Here is a 17,963-nt window from a genome sequence, read left to right as displayed (position 1 = left end):
TTCAAGGTCGTGTAATTTGTAGTTCAGCACTAAACATTCACTTGCATAAAGACATTCTGGTTTTATTACTGTGCTGTAGTCCCGTATCTTAAAATGTTTAGACAGACATCTTTTGTTGTAGACATTCCTAGTTGTTCCGTAAGCTCTCTCCATTTTATGTACTCTTTCTTCTATAGTGAATTTTTCTAATCCATTTTCTTGGATAATTTCTCCCAAATATTTAAATTTATTTACCCTCTTTAGCTGCCCAATATCTGTTGCTAGTGATTCCGGAGCATTCTTTATATTTGTCACAAATTTTGTTTTCCTACACTTTTCTTAAACCTACTGTGTTGGCTCTTTCTTCTGTTGTTGTTGTTGTGGTCTTCAGTCCTGAGACTGGTTTGATGCAGCTCTACATGCTACTCTATCCTGTGCAAGCTTCTTCATCTCCCAGTACCTACTGCAACCTACATCCTTCTGAATCTGCTTGGTGTATTCATCTCTTGGTCTCCCTCTACGATTTTTACCCTCCACGCTGCCCTCCAATATTAAACTGATGATCCCTTGACGCCTCAGAACATGTCCTACCAACCGATCCCTTCTTCTAGTCAAGTTGTGCCACAAACTTCTCTTCTCCCCAATCCTATTCAATACCTCCTCATTAGTTACGTGATCTACCCACCTTATCTTCAGCATTCTTCTGTAGCACCACATTTCGAAAGCTTCTATTCTCTTCTTGTCCATACTAGTTATCGTCCATGTTTCACTTCCATACATGGCTACACTCCATACAAATACTTTCAGAAACGACTTCCTGATACTTAAATCTATACTCGATGTTAACAAATTTCTCTTCTTCAGAAACGATTTCCTTGCCATTGCCAGTCTACATTTTATATCCTCTCTACTTCGACCATCATCAGTTATTTTACTCCCTAAATAGCAAAACTCCTTTACTACTTTAAGTGTCTCATTTCCTAATCTAATTCCCTCAGCATCACCCGATTTAATTTGACTACATTCCATTATCCTCGTTTTGCTTTTGTTGATGTTCATCTTATATCCTCCTTTCAAGACAGTGTCCATTCCGTTCAACTGCTCTTCCAAGTCCTTTGCTGTCTCTGACAGAATTACAATGTCATCGGCGAACCTCAAAGTTTTTACTTCTTCTCCATGAATATTAATACCTACTCCGAATTTTTCTTTTGTTTCCTTTACTGCTTGCTCAATATACAGATTGAATGACATCGGGGAGAGGCTACAACCCTGTCTTACTCCCTTCCCAACCACTGCTTCCCTTTCATGTCCCTCGACTCTTATAACTGCCATGTGGTTTCTGTACAAATTGTAAATAGCCTTTCGCTCCCTGTATTTTACCCCTGTCACCTTCAGAATTTGAAAGAGAGTATTCCAGTTAACGTTGTCAAAAGCTTTCTCTAAGTCTACAAATGCTAGAAACGTAGGTTTGCCTTTTCTTAATCTTTCTTCTAAGATAAGTCGTAAGGTTAGTATTGCCTCACGTGTTCCAACATTTCTACGGAATCCAAACTGATCTTCCCCGATGTCCACTTCTACCAGTTTTTCCATTCGTCTGTAAAGAATTCGTGTTAGTATTTTGCAGCTGTGACTTATTAAACTGATAGTTCGGTAATTTTCACATCTGTCAACACCTGCTTTCTTTGGGATTGGAATTATTATATTCTTCTTGAAGTCTGAGGGTATTTCACCTGTCTCATACATCTTGCTCACCAGATGGTAGAGTTTTGTCAGGACTGGCTCTCCCAAGGCCGTCAGTAGTTCTAATGGAATGTTGTCTACTCCCGGGGCCTTGTTTCGACTCAGGTCTTTCAGTGCCCTGTCAAACTCTTCACGCAGTATCGTATCTCCCATTTCATCTTCATCTACATCCTATCCCATTTCCATAATATTGTCCTCAAGTACATCGCCCTTGTATAAACCCTCTATATACTCCTTCCACCTTTCTGCCTTCCCTTCTTTGCTTAGAACTGGGTTGCCATCTGAGCTCTTGATATTCATACAAGTGGTTCTCTTCCCTACAACCTCTCGTTCTTTCAGTTTATCCAGGTCCCATCTCCTTAAATTCCTACCCTTTTGCAGTTTCTTCAGTTTCAATCTGCAGTTCATAACCAAGAGATTGTGGTCAGAATCCATATCTGCCCCTGGAAATGTCTTACAATTTAAAACCTGGTTCCTAAATCTCTGTCTTACCATTATATAATCTATCTGATACCTATTAGTATCTCCAGGATTCTTCCAGGTATACAACCTTCTTTTATGATTCTTGAACCAAGTGTTAGCTATGATTAAGTTATGCTCTGTGCAAAAGTCTACAAGGCGGCTTCCTCTTTCATTTCTTCCCCCCAATCCATATTCACCTACTATGTTTCCTTCTCTCCCTTTTCCTACTGACGAATTCCAGTCAGCCATGACTATTAAATTTTCGTCTCCCTTCACTACCTGAATAATTTCTTTTATCTCGTCATACATTTCATCAATTTCTTCATCATCTGCAGATCTAGTTGGCATATAAACATGTACTACTGTCGTAGGCATAGGCTTTGTGTCTATCTTGGCCATAATAATGCGTTCACTATGCTGTTTGTAGTAGCTAACCCGCACTCCTATTTTTTATTCATTATTAAACCTACTCCTGCATTACCTCTGTTTGGTTTTGTATTTATAACCCTGTAATCACCTGACCAAAAGTCTTGTTCCTCCTGCCACCGAACTTCACTAATTCCCACTATATCTAACTTTAACCTATCCATTTCCCTTTTTAAATTTTCTAACCTACCTGCCCGAATAAGGGATCTGACATTCCACGCTCCGATCCGTAGAACGCCAGTTTTCTTTCTCCTGATAACGACGTCCTCTTGAGTAGTCCCCGCCCGGAGATCCGAATGGGGGACTATTTTACCTCCGGAATATTTTACCCAAGAGGACGCCATCATCATTTAATCATACAGTAAAGCTGCATGTCCTCGGGAAAAATTACGGCTGTAGTTTCCCCTTGCTTTCAGCCGTTCGCAGTACCAGCACAGCAAGGCCGTTTTGGTTAATGTTACAAGGCCAGATCAGTCAATCATCCAGACTGTTGCCCCTGCAACTACTGAAAAGGCTGCTGCCCCTCTTCAGGAACCACATGTCTGTCTGGCCTTTCAACAGATACCCCTCCGTTGTGGTTGCACCTACGGTACGGCCATCTGTATCGCTGAGGCACGCAAGCCTCCCCACCAACGGCAAGGTCCATGGTTCATGGGGGGGCTATTTCTTCTAAGAGAATGATTTGTATTCAAGCACTTGTTAGGTTTTCAGAAAAAATGGCAAAATCACACGCAAATACTAAACACTGAATTTCACTGCCTTTGCCTTTAGTTCCCATTCTGATTGGTGGTAGCTTCTCTTCTTTTAGTTTTTATTTCCATTCTCTTACTATTTTCTCCAGTATGCAGTTAAAGAGTAGTGTAGACTGGCCATCAACTTGCCTTACACCTGTTTTTATGTTAAATGCCTTCGATACTTCACTCTGAAACTTTACTTTAGATTTGGTGTCTGTGAGCGTTTCACGAATAAGGATTGCTAATTTAGATTTGATGCCAAATTCTGATCACTTTATCTAGTGTTTCCCAATCAACTGAGTCAAATTCCTTTTTAAAATCTATAAATGTTACAACTATATCTTTGGAGTTTGTAAGTCTGTGACGAATTATGGACTTAAGGTTGAAAATCAGTTCTGAGCAAGATCTGACCTTTCTAAATCCACTCTGATACTCTCCCAATTGGCTATCAACTGTTGCGTCTATCTTGTTTAGTAGTATTGTTGAAAATATTTTATAACCCACTGGCAACAAAGATATACCTCTCTTGTTATTTACATTTTGCTTAGCACCTTTCTTGTGCAAGGTATGGATGAGAGCCACTTTCCTGTCTTCTGGTATCTTTTCAGTTTCCCATATTTTTTCAAACATGAGCTGAAGGTTAGTTATAATTTTTGTTTGAGACCATTTCATAAGTTCAGCTGTAATTGAGTTTTCTCCACTGGCTTTGTTGTTTTTCGGGGTACTTATTGCTTTTTTAAATTTCTTCAGCTGTAGGTGGTGGATCTGCATCTGTATTTTCATGGAGATCTGGGAATTCTAGCTTACAGTTTGGTTCTTCACAGTTCAATAGTTTTTCAAAGTACTTTCTTGGTATTTCAACGTTTTCTACAATTTCGGATGACTGTCAAACTTTCACAGTATCGCTTCGTGAGATGGGCATTGTATTTGCAAGAATCTAGCTTCACTGTTGTACACAATCCTGGAACAGAGAACAATTCACGATCTCTAGGAGGAACACAGACTGGAACATATATAGATCTTTGTCAATCCAACTTCAGTATACATACAATAAGTAGCATTGGAATATTAAGTTTCGCCTGTTTTACATAACATTGCCAAAGTACGAGACAGAGATCCTATGTGTGAAAACATCAAGCAGCAATGGCATGACAAGAACAACACTTCAGTTAGACACTATAATTTAATAACGAACAATGTTCTACACTGGTGTCTAAAATTAAAGCAACAAATGGGAATTGAGCAAAGCAGCGTTTATTTTGCCACCAAACAGTATAAACAGGCGATAGTAAAGAAGAAACAGTGTAAAAAATACAGAACGTAAAGAGCACGAACATGCATAACGGTACACAAAATCTTCGTTTTTTCCAACATAACGGAATTTCACACACATTCTGACAACTGGTTAATGTGCTCACTTTTGGGTGCGACCACCTCTGGCAGCAATAGAGGCCTGACAGCGGCGGAGCACGCAGTGAATGAAGTCATGAATATTATGTTGAGGCAATAACGCCCATTCTTCCTGCAGAACTGCTCACAAGTCTTGGAGAGTGGCTGGTGGATGATGGCGTGGTGCAACCCGTCTCCGTATTGCATCCCAGGCATGCTCTGTAGGATTCAAATCGGGAGAGCGAGCAGGCCACGACTCGGTTACAATAACTTCTTTTTCCAAGGGAACATCAACCACCCTTGCTCTATGAGGTCGAGCATTATCGTTCATCAATACAAAGTGTGGGCCCACAGCATCTCGCAACAACCACACATGAGGTCCCAAGATCTCGTCTAGATACTTAACAGCAGTTAAACCTTGGCGATTCACCTGAACAATTTCACGAAGTTGTGTTCGAATGGTCAATATAATCCCTGCGCACACTGTTAATGATCCTTCTTGGTATCGGTCTCTTTCCACAATGTTTGGGTTCCGAAATCGTGTTCCACGTGCCGTCAATATGGGAATCCGTCGAGAATCACTCTCCAGACCAAATCAGGACCTATCTGTGAGAAGAACATTGGCCCACTGTTCGAACTTCCAGGAGGCACGTTGACGACTCCTCTATAGACGCTCTCTTCTGTGAAGACATGCCATAAGTACACATACAGCAGGTCTCCGACAGTAATGCCCACTCTGTAGAAGCCTTCCGTACACCGTTTTCTACGATACAACACGTCCTATTGATGCTGTAAGATCAGATACCAGTTGTTGTGCAGTACTAAGGCGACACCGTTGTATCCTTGCAGCCAAATAACTGTAACCTCTTTCGGATGTCACACGTGGTGGGCCCTACCCTGGTCTTCGGCATACAGTTTCGGTCTCTATAAACTGTCGCCACATCCAAGAAACTACAGGAAGATACACATTAAGCCATCGCACCACATTAGTTTGAGACTGTCCTGCTTCCATTCTTCCTGTGGCTCTCCACCGCAGAGTCTGTTAGGTTCTCCTCTGTGTCATACTGCACCGTCTGTGACTGTGTACACAGCGATTGTGGATGTGGACTACCTGGTAAACTACACTCGGTTTAATAGGTGCTCTGAAGCAATCGTTGGCGTGTTCGTCAGTTGACCGGAATGCCTTCTGCCATGCAGAACACGATCGTAAGGACATCTGTTGACAGTTTTAATGATTATATCGTGAATTAGACACAGGACAGCGATATAGCGGTTTGTTGCTTTAATTTCGGACGCCAGTGTATGTAAGTGGTTGAAACCTGGCAGCGCTACGTGGCACGTTTGCATTCCTGGGGATTTAATCAACAAATTTGTGTGGTACATCTAAGTTATGTACACTATGAACCAAGAAAATCTTTTCACATACTTCATGAGATTTATTACTTCTTCGATAAGGAAAAACGAATTCGTCGTGTTCTGGCTAAATGTAAAACTTGGCAAGAGGCGAGAACAACAAATGCTTCATATTTTGCTCAACTATTTCCAATCATTTCTGTAAAATTACGTCGTTGAGCAGCTTTAGACTTATACGCAACTGTTCCAGCTACTAAGCGAGGATTTTCGTACATTGATTTCACCGTAGAGCATATATCAAAGTTTGTTTCATTCACAACATTACGTAAAGCGACTGCCAAAACTGTTTGAGCAGCATTTGTCAAGAAGTTCTTAAGAGAAGGAGGGCACGTTGAAAAGGAAATCTCTGATAATGGACCACAATTTTCGACTAATCTTTGGATTCGTACTCTGAATAATAGAAAAATTAAACCTATATTTACTTTTCAGTACCATACAAATTCTAACCTGGCTGACAGAAATGTGAAAGGAACAGGCAAACTACGCAGACTTCACTGTCATAGAGAACACACTGAATGGGATAAGCATATTCACGTCGTTACGGATATCATAAATTCCTACCAAACAACTCTACTTTACTGTCTCCACATGTACTGCTCAAAATCCAAAATCAGCGTAGAGAAGTAAATAAAGTACCGTCTTTCCAAAATCACAATGGTTAAGACAGCATTCAGTTATTCACATCGCTCTCGCAAACATTAAAATGGAAGCAGACAAGAGGAAAAGACTTCAGAAAACAAACTGCAATGACAAAAATTTCTAGGTAGGTCACATCAACTATCACACAAAGCTAAAAACTGGTATCATAAATTGATGATATTCATGTCGAGTCTCCAGTGAGAACATAAGGACATCTAGAGTGCCAAGATGACATTATGTTCCGGCTGGACTTCCGCCATCAATATCATCAATTACTACGCCGGGAAAGCTTACGGAGGCAGTATCAGATATTCTTTTTGATATAGAATGTGCCATTCGGAATTTGTGGGATTGCCCATTCCATGTTGGGTTGCCGGTTCCAACATTACTGAAGCTGAAATGTTATGGGCAACACGATCTTGTATATTGGTCCACATTTCCAACATCCAGCGCTCTACTGAATAATTTTCTCACGTCTTTTTGTATCATACAGAGAACATTTTTGACGAAGATACGATGAGACCGACATGGGGGTTTCCTATGGTCAGTTGGATCCTTTTAAATATTTAAAGTGGAGTTATATGTAATTCCCTTCAATGTATGTATATTACATTGTCAGCTTGTATGAGGAAGTGAGTATTTTTTATCAAATGTTAGATTGTGCGATTTGTTGAGATGTATGTCTTTGGTATTATTCTATGTCATTTTGTCATGTTGGTTTGAAGTTGGACCTTAAGTGTAGATCTTCGTTTTTATAGAATAAGCAGGGTGTAAGCCATTTTTTTATCTCTTTTACCTCTTATACTTGTGTGAATATAATACGTTCTAATATTACAGATAAACAAGCCTATGTCATTGATCACAATGTATTTTATGTCACATTGATTCTCTAAAAACGACGAAGTAATGAGGGAGCAACAACAATCCATTGCATAGTAATATATAATAGAATAAAAATTACATTGATAGAAAGTGACGTCATATTAACCAGTAAACTACTGAAATATTCCTTAGAGGCAGATATAATGTTATGGTGTGCAATTTGAAGGACACTGGTATAATACGTTTAGTACTTATATGTGGATTATGGAGTTATCCTTTGAACGAATTTGAGATGATGTGTAATTGATTGATGGGGATTTCTTATTTTCAGCAGAGACTACTGAGACAGAGTAATGCAATGTAAATTCTATGAACAGAGAGTCATACGGTACCTTAGGCACATACATAGTATGAGATGCAGGATAGTGAGCTGATTGATGATTTTTTTCCCATTGGTAGTGGAAATGATGACTTTGCGATCGTTGGATAAAATGTTGAATTTATCATTATGTGGATTCCTGAGATATGTTTTAGAGGAATTATGTTTTATATGCCACTGAGTTAGAAGCTGTTAAGGACTTCGTGATGATTTGCTCACAGTGCTTTCTTTGAGTTATTATGGTTTAGTGATTTTTGTCAGAAGTAGGAGATTTCTTATGAACTGAGATAGGATGGTATTGGAATTATATGCTCTTTTATTTGCCATACTCAGATGAGAGATCTTTTTCTCTGTAAGCGCTTTTCAGTACATTCTGGTTATTGGGATTTGTTGTAGCTGTCAGCTGTCTTCAGGTTCTTTACTTTACAGATATTTTGCTCTTTCTTGTTCTAACAGCTTTTCCAGTCAACAGGTCAATGACAGTTTATTTAGCAATGGTCAGTGTCTTCAGCTTAACAGGTGAGACATATTTAGTAGTAATTTGATACACCAATTTTTTTATGTGTATCTGTAAGGAATTATTTTGTTACAATTCTGTCTTCATTGCATGTGGGATACTTTAAGCATGATATTCTTAGATGATAATTGTTAGTAGTCACGTGCACAGAATAGGCAGTTTTGGCCGCAATTTAGTATTCTTTTGTTTGACATCTGATGACTGTGTTTCAATACAATTTGTTTCTCTTACAAGGTACAATGGCAATGTTGTGCTTAAACCCTTTGTTCTCTTCCTTCATTCACTTTCCTTGTTAGTAGTTGCCCGAGCTCGGGAATTCTGTAGGAAGTAACTTTCTGGTTTATAATTACTGTGGAAATGTTCCACGTCATGTAGGTCAGCCTTACATACACGAATGTTGATTTAATATATCATTATGATGATGCACTTATTTTTTGTAACTGAAGCTTTCGAAATGTGGTGCTACAGAAGAATGCTGAAGATTAGATGGGTAGATCACATAACTAATGAGGAGGTATTGAATAGAATTGGGGAGAACAGGAGTTTGTGGTACAACTTGACAAGAAGAAGGGACCGGTTGGTAGTACATGTTCTGAGGCATCAGGGGATCACAAAGTTAGCATTGGAGGGAAGTGTGGATGGTACAAATCATAGAGGGAGACCAAGAGATGAATACACTAAGCAGATTCAGAAGGATGTAGGTTGCAGTAAGTACTGGGAGATGAAGAAGCTTGCACAGGATAGAGTAGTATGGAGAGCTGCATCAAACCTGTCTCATGACTGAAGACCACAACAACAATTGAATTTTGGCAGATATTTCTTCATTGATGCTATAATTTTTCTATTCTCAGTTAATGTCTAGTATGCAAACAATAAATTATCCAAGACATTTTACCTAGAGTCTTTTGTTCTTCTGATGTGAACAATTGCATTTATATTTTACTATGCTACGTTTACGATATTCTGTGATTTGATTAGCATTAGGATTTTCAATTTTAGATCTGTACTGTGGACAGGTCTTGACTGCCACCACCAAAGATATAATTTTGTCCTGACGTTTCTTAGCTGTTAGTGTATTACAGTACTGTAACACACAGCATTCAGTCTTTGTATTATTTTACGTCTTCAGTCTCTTTAAAAGATATGTATCTCCTATGTAATGTTAGAATTAAGTACAACCTTGGGATTCTTTGCGCTTGGATATCCGCACAGTGATATGATTACGTATTAATGTACATTTTCGCAACGGAGATAGGCTAGTTGTCTTCAGTCGGATTGATGAAAAGGTTACTATCAAGTACCAAATATTTGATGAACTGAAACTACGTTTGCGTCATATACGGAACTTTTCTCCTGGAAGTAAGTTTGTGACACACATTGGCTTTGAGCTGGCAGCAGAGTGGACTGGTATTGGATCCTCTTAGTCTGCTCTTAGCATTTTAACACAAGAACTGATATATTTATGCAACATATCTCAGTATCAGTAGGATTTAACACAATGTTTATCTTGTACTGAGTCTTCGCTAAAATGTTTACTTCGACGCACTCTTCTAGGAATTCTAAGTGTTGCAGTGTGTACATTCATGTTGCCAATTTGCCTTGAATATATATCACCGATGGCAACATTTTCTGCGCTATGCTATACAAATATGACATTTCAGTGGAGTACTACGTTGATCTTTGTGATGAAACAAACTTCTTGCAGCAGCCTCACAGCCTGCGCGCAGTGTGTATCCATAAACCATGTTTTTATGTATGCAATACAGTAACACAAACGAAGCTGACGATTTCCACGGATAATGTTGTTATATCATTTGAATATTATCCTGAACTACATGTCTTTATTACTTGAGCCTTGTGCACACTGATGTTTATTATTCTGTCTGTGCGCCCATGCACAGTGATCTCATGCATTTGCCATTACTGTAAAAAAGTTACTTTTTTATCCTTTTCGTGTTCCTATTCCGTTGTTTTAGCATACGTATTTTTCTGCTCTATTTTATCGACTTGTTAGAGAATTTTGAAGACTAATCCCTGTCACTTCTAAATCTGACTGTGCAATATTCTGGCCAGAGAGGCAGAGGAGTAATGGGAAGTTTGTGTATATAATTTTATGGTTTATTGTCACGTTTTGGATGTCTCAGGAAGCCCATGCAGAATTTATACCTTTTATTTATGGGCGCGAAGGCTCATCAGAGCCGCTGCGCTGCCCGGAGGTTATCTTTGCTCTGCGAAGGGGCATAGATGTTAAAGTGTTCATCGCGACGACAAGAGAGGGGAAGTAGTAGCGTGGTGTTATGGCATTGAGCTTGTACAGGAAGGGCGCAGAACATGGTGCTCTTAGGAATTTTTGTTTTTTATCTGATCAAGTTATTATTGCAGATTGAATATTATCATTATGCATAGAATGAGATGGATATTTTAAGACACATACTACTTAGAAAAGATTGGGATTTAAGGTATCAAATGAACATATTTTACTTTACTGTGGCAGCATTTAGTTAGGCTTTCTTGATTCAACAAAGACATCCAAATCAGGAAATTCTTCGTATTTGTATAAAGTCTTTTCATAGTCAGTATTAATGGACATGAAAAGACGAAAAGAACTTGGTTATTAGTATCTACATCTATACGAAAACGCTGGAATTCACAATTAAGTGCATGGCATAGTGTAGGGAAGCAGCCTACTCACGCCGTAGTAAATTCACAGCAGTCTTTCCATTGTGTGCCAACCAGTCCGCTGTAACTAGCTCTGACGTCATAAATGTTGCGCAATACTTTAAAAATCAAATAAATAACCTAAAATGTTTCTAGCATGTCAGGAGTAATACTAAATTAATATGTGTTGAATATCAGTTCGATAACTTTAGCCATTTTCGAAATTTGGACATTTTTCTGTAAAAATCATTGGCGCAACAGAAAAGAGCTAGAGAGTTAAAAATTTATAATTAGATTCATTTTTCATAATTATTTAATAAAAACAGTACTTCGGATTTCACAAATTAAAATTTTAGTGGAAATTCATGATTTTCTGGTTTTCGTCTTAAAACTTAAGGAAGCAAGATAGATTAAGTAGGCTAATAAATAAGGCTAGGATATTTATATTTAAGTAGAATGGAGATCCGCTATCACCATATGGATGTGAGAAGTTTCATTTAAATACCTATAAAACTATAGCGATAGCGTATCTACGAAGGGCCAGTTCAGAGCTCGTCTACTGCGTGCAGTGTAATTAAATTAATTCTCTCGCCCAAAATATTTAACTTAGCCACGTCAAAAATTTATTATCAATACTTACCTGTGTGCTGAATGCACATTTAAATTGAGAGCTTCATCGGCCATCAACAAAAGAAGCTATGATTTATTCAATAACTTAATGTGGTGTATTACTAGCCCAGTGGCTAGTCGGGAGAGCCAATTTGATCAGGCGTTCCCTTAGCCGTCCGCACCGCGGCTTTATATAAGAACGCTGCGCGAGGAAGAAAGGCCCCAGTTCTCTCCAGACGCTGAATAGCACGTCATCTGTGTCGGGAGTCGCGTCGCGTCGGTATCATTGCTACAAACGGCCTCGGATGCCGTATTAAGTTACTCGGAATACGCGTAACCATGAAATCATTTTCGAGTGAAGTGTTAATTCTGGGTTGACTTTAATTATCGAACTTCAGTTTGCGTATGTCGTATTTTCACGTGCCGCCGCGGGACAGACATTCTACCAATTATTTAGCGTGGCGTTTGATGAACCTAATCATCAAATTATGGCGAGCATTCATTTAAACATTTAATTTGGACATTTATAGTTGCATCAGCGCATTAGACTCTGAACTGCTCTGTTAGTTAGATTGTGTGGATTCTTCTGTTTTCATCTGTGACTTTGAGAATACAGAACGTTTTTTTTTTTTTTTTAGAAAATCGTTTTTGATTATAAATCCCGGACAATCTTCTAATTCCTCAGAGCTATAAGCTGTATCTATAAGTGTATTCTCAGATGAAGTGGGCACTAGGAATTGTAATTACAGGCTTCACGTTTTGCTAATCACTTTCTGGTAGCCAATATTGTAGTTAGAGAGCCAGTGTTGAGAACGGCGAAAGACAGCATAAATAATAGGAACATTTTTAACAACAATAATTCCACCCGCCGCCCCACATAGGGTTCATCGAACCACCACCAGTCTATTTCTTTACAGTCCCACTGTCGAAATGCGCACAGGATTAACGAGCACTTAAATCTCTCTGAGCGAGATCTGACTTCTCTTAAGATATTATGATAATCAATTCTCCCTTCATAGGTGGGCACCAAGAAAAGAGGGAGAAAGTTAATTATTAAAATTTCGTTAGAATATTCTGCCGCAACGAAAAAGTCTTTGTTTTGATAATTTCCATTCTAATTCACATATCATATCTGTGGTGCTCTCTTCTTTATTTCGAGATAGTACAAAACGAAGCGCCATTCTTTGGACTATTTCAATTTCTGCCATCGATGCTAGCTGATGCGGATCGCACACCGCACAGCAACACTCTACAAGAGGATGTGCTAGCGTAGTGTGGGCAGTTTCTCAATGTTCTCCCAATAAGCCTTAGCCTTTAGTTTACTTTGCCCACAACATAATCCGTGTGATCGTCCCAAGTTAAGTTATTCCTAATTTTAATCCACAAGTATTTAAATGAATATAGAGTCTTTAGATTTCTGTGATTTATCGTTTCACGAAAGTTCACGGATTCATTTTGGTACTCACATGGATGACGTCACAATCTTCATTATTTAGAATCAACTGCCACTTTTGCGCCATAGAGATATCTTGACTAAATCTGTTTGCTATTTGTTTTGATCATTTGATAACTTTATAATATGTTAAATGATAGCATCATCTGCAAATAATCTTAGAGTGCTACACAGAATGTCTTCTAAATCGTTCGCGTACATGAGAAACTGTGTAGGCCCTATAACACTTACGTGCGGAACACAAGTTATTACTTCTGTTTTACGCTATGACGTTTCATCAGTTAGTAAGAACTGTTACCATTCTGACAGGAAATCACAAAAGCAGTCGCACAACTGAGACCATCCTCCATAGGCAAGCAATTTGATTAGAAGTCGCTTGTGAGGTACGGTGTTAAAAGCCTTCTGAAATTTTAAAAATATGGAATCAGTTTGACATCCCCTTTCAACAGCACTTATTCTTTCGTGAGAACTAGTTGTGTTTCACAAGAACGATATTCTGATTCCTTGCTGGCAGCTTGTCGATAAATCGTTTTCTTCGAGATAACTCATAATGTTCTAACACAGTACATGTTCCAACATTCTTCTGCAAATCGACGTCAACTATATGGGTCTGTAATTCAGAGTATTACTACTATTTCCCTTCGTGAGCACTGATGTGACATGTGCAACTTTCCAGTCTTTAGGTACGAATCTTTCAACGAGCAATCGTTATATGGGGCTTTTGTGTTAGAAAAAATTTTCATGTTGAGTTACGTTTTTGTATTTCTCCAGAGTTATTCCAACATACTTGTAATTTGTAATGAAATTCTTTCTTATTGCTTACTAAGCCTTCAATGCTGACATTTTGTAAATGGAGCAGTTTCAAGAACTTTTTGAGATGAACTTTTGTGGTACAATTTCTTGAGAAGAATTTTTACCTAGAGGGTAACTAAGATTATCCTACGTCATCATTCAGCTCCCATTACCTGATGAACATGAGACATAAATTTTAAGACAACCGAGTTTGCATTGCATGAATTTTCGGAAATCGCTTTGCACTACCGCTATTCTCCGTAGTTAGTAGAAGCTGAGAAATTGAGACACACCATTACTTCTTTCTCTACGAGAGCAGTTGCACGGCGTTTTACATTGCGGCACAGGTAAGACAAATACAAGAGGTACGAGTTTTCAATTTTACAGGCTCAATTAACAGTTTTGAGTTCAATTGTTCTCATTAAAGTAGAGTAAATAATTTTTAACAAACTGTGTTGGTTTGGACCGGGCATATTTCTTTACATTCTCCCATACAGATTTAGTTCTTAACTGTATATAAGACGATGCCCTATGCACATATTTCTTTCCTATAAATGGAATTTTTTGGTATGCAACAACTCACATTCATAAAGAGACTATACATTCCGAAACAGAAAATCCTGAAGTAAAGGTAACAGGGGCACTTTCACATAATCTTCTTTATCTTTCTCTTTATTAAGATAAATGTCTAAGTGTCATTAAAGGCCCATATTGCCTAGACCATGTTAAACCATTTCTGAACGATCAAGAGTACGAAACGTATCATTTACAGGGGGCGCAATAAAGCTATTTATACATTTAACTCAGTTGGCCGCCAAGAGATATATTAATCAACAGCGATATAGCGTTCCACATGACGTGAAACTGTCTGACAGTGCTTGGACAGTTTTTAATCTCACGCATGTAGCCGAATATTGACAGCACTTTTTTCCTTGCATGTTATTCTGTGTAAGTGACAGTACAGTTGGGCAGTTGAGCATAACGATAAGGCGAGGGGCCTTGCGAATTCGTTCATTGGTCGTACATTTGAAACCCAGTGTGCGGTTTTCATTGGTAGAAAGACGACTGTACAACACTAACATGCAATGAAGTATTAGCTTATGTAAATCGTGGAAAAACTACCCATGGTGGAGGTACTTGGCGATCTCCTTCGAAGTGCATAATGTTCTCTGGACATGATCTTTTATAGAGCAGGGACTGTTTGCTGTAGCTGGAGGTAGGAAGGATAAAGTAATGGATTACTGATGCCAAAACATAAGGCATATATATCCACCATGCATTAGCACATTTGTCACAACTTTTAAAACACTAAGCAAAAATTTTTCGTCTCGTCTCATAACTCAGCAAATAGCACAAACAAGAACAGTTACCTCTACAAGTGCACTTGGACAAGCAAAACCGGCGAATCCCATCATATTCATGCAGTACACAATTTCTAGCAGCATCTCAACTACTAGCGGTAGCAAACAGGAAGAATATACTAGTAATTTAAAAACAGAGATCAAATCAAAGGCTGGCCGGGGCGGCCCAGCGGTTCTAGGCACTACAGTCTGGAACCGCGCGACCGCTACGGTCTCAGGTTCGAATCCTGCTTCGGGCATGGATGTGTGTGATGTCCTTAGGTTAGTTAGGTTTAAGTAGTTCTAAGTTCTAGGGGACTGATGACCTTAGAAGTTAAGTCCAATAGTGCTCAGAGCCATTTGAACCAAATCAATGTCGCAGACGCCTTCCGTTTAAACAATTTTTGTATTTTAGTGTGAGTCTGATGATTCCATGGAAACTATTAAGCATGACACTTATCTGAGTGAACCATTCACTCCCTCAAGTTACTCACCATTCATCGTGAACCTGTAGTACGGGAACCAGCTGCCATTGTTATTTAAAAAAAGGTGAGACTTGTTGCTATAGTTCGTTTCGTGTTGCTTATAAACGAAGCGATAGTCATCTAGCATAGTAGCGGCGGGTGGAGACACCGCAGCCTCCCAAACACGCATAATAATAATAATAATAATAATAATAATAACAATAAACCAATGTGACGAAAGTTGAGACTTCGTTGATACGTTTGTTATTTAGTGCGCAAATGGGAAAGAAGTAATCAGCTGACTTTGTTTTGGAGTATTACACGTCAGCTTCACGTGTAAACATTGGAAAAATACGCACTGACTTAAATAACACTACCAAATCTGAAATTTGTCTAAGTGATAGTTAAAAGTAGCAGTTTAATGAAAATAATAATTCGCTGCATTTTAGCGATGGGGAAGTGACCTGGGTTCGTCTTACTCTGTCTCTTTTTTATTTTTTTATTTTATTTATTTATTGTTCCGTGGGACCACATTTAGGAGAAGTCTCCATGGTCATGGAACGAGTCAATACATGAAATTATAACACGATTGTAGAAACAGAATGTAATGAAATATAAGAAACATGTTCAGGCGACAAGTCGTTAGTTTAAGTAAAGAAAATCAAGAATGTAACACTGGAATTTGCTTAACTTTTTAGCTCTTCCAGGAGCTCCTCGACAGAATAGAAGGAGTGAGCCATGAGGAAACTCTTCAGTTTGGACTTAAAAGTGTTTGGGCTACTGCTAAGGTTTTTGAGTTCTTGTGGTAGCTTATTGAAAATGGATGCAGCAGAATACTGCACTCCTTTCTGCACAAGAGTCAAGGAAGTGCATTCCACATGCAGATTTGATTTCTGCCTAGTATTAACTGAGTGAAAGCTGCTAACTCTTGGGAATAAGCTAATATTGCTAACAACAAACGACATTAAAGAAAATACATACTGTGAGGGCAATGTCAAAATTCCCAGACTATTGAATAGGGGTCGACAAGAGGTTTTCGAACTTACACCATACATAGCTCGAACAGCCCGTTTTTGAGCCAAAAATACCCTTTTTGAATCAGAAGAATTACCCCAAAAAATAATACCATATGACATAAGCGTATGAAAATATGCGAAGTATACTACTTTTCGTGTTGAAATGTCACTTATTTCAGATATTGTTCTAATGGTAAATAAAGCGGCATTTAGTTTCTGAACAAGATCCTGAACATGGGCTTTCCACAACAACTTACTATCTATCCATACGCCTAGGAACTTGAACTGTTCCGTCTCGCTTATAACATGCCCATTCTGTCTGATTAAAATGTCAGTTCTTGTTGAATTGTGAGTTAGAAACTGTAAAAACTGAGTCTTACTGTGATTTAGCATCAAATTATTTTCCACAAGCCACGAACTTATATCATGAACTACATTATTTGATAATGTTTCAATATTACACACAAGATCCTTCACTACCAAGGTGGTGTCACCAGCAAACAGAAATATTTTTGAATCACCTGTAATACTAGAAGGCATATCATTTATATAATTAAGAAACAGCAGTGGCCCCAGCACCGACCCTTGGGGAACGCCCCATTTAACAGTGCCCCATTGGGACTGAACATCATTACCACTCTCAATATTGCGGAGGAATACCTTCTGCTTTCTGTTCTTAAAGTAGGAGGCGAACCAATTGTAAGCTACTCCCCTTACTCCATAATGTTCCAACTTCTGCAGTAATATTTTGTGGTCACCACAGTCAAAAGCCTTCGTTAAATCAAAGAAAACACCTAACGTTCGCAACCTTTTATTTAATCCGTCCAAAACCTCACAGAGGAAAGAGACTATAGCATTTTCAGTTGTTATGCCATTTCTAAAACCAAACTGTACATATGACAGCAAATTATGTGAATTTAAATGCTGCAGTAACCTTGTATATACAACCTTCTCGATAACTTTAGCAAACACCGATGGCATAGAAATAGGTCTATAATTGTCAACATTATCCCTGTCTCCCTTTTTATAAAGTGGCATCACTACCGAGAACTTTAATCGGTCAGGAAACCGACCACTCCTAAAGGAAAAGTTACAGATATGGCTAAGTACTGAGCTAACATACGTGGAACA

This window comes from Schistocerca nitens, chromosome 3 (genome assembly GCF_023898315.1).
Source record: "Schistocerca nitens isolate TAMUIC-IGC-003100 chromosome 3, iqSchNite1.1, whole genome shotgun sequence".
Classification (NCBI taxonomy): domain Eukaryota; kingdom Metazoa; phylum Arthropoda; class Insecta; order Orthoptera; family Acrididae; genus Schistocerca; species Schistocerca nitens.
Note: the sequence above shows the minus strand (reverse complement) of the source record.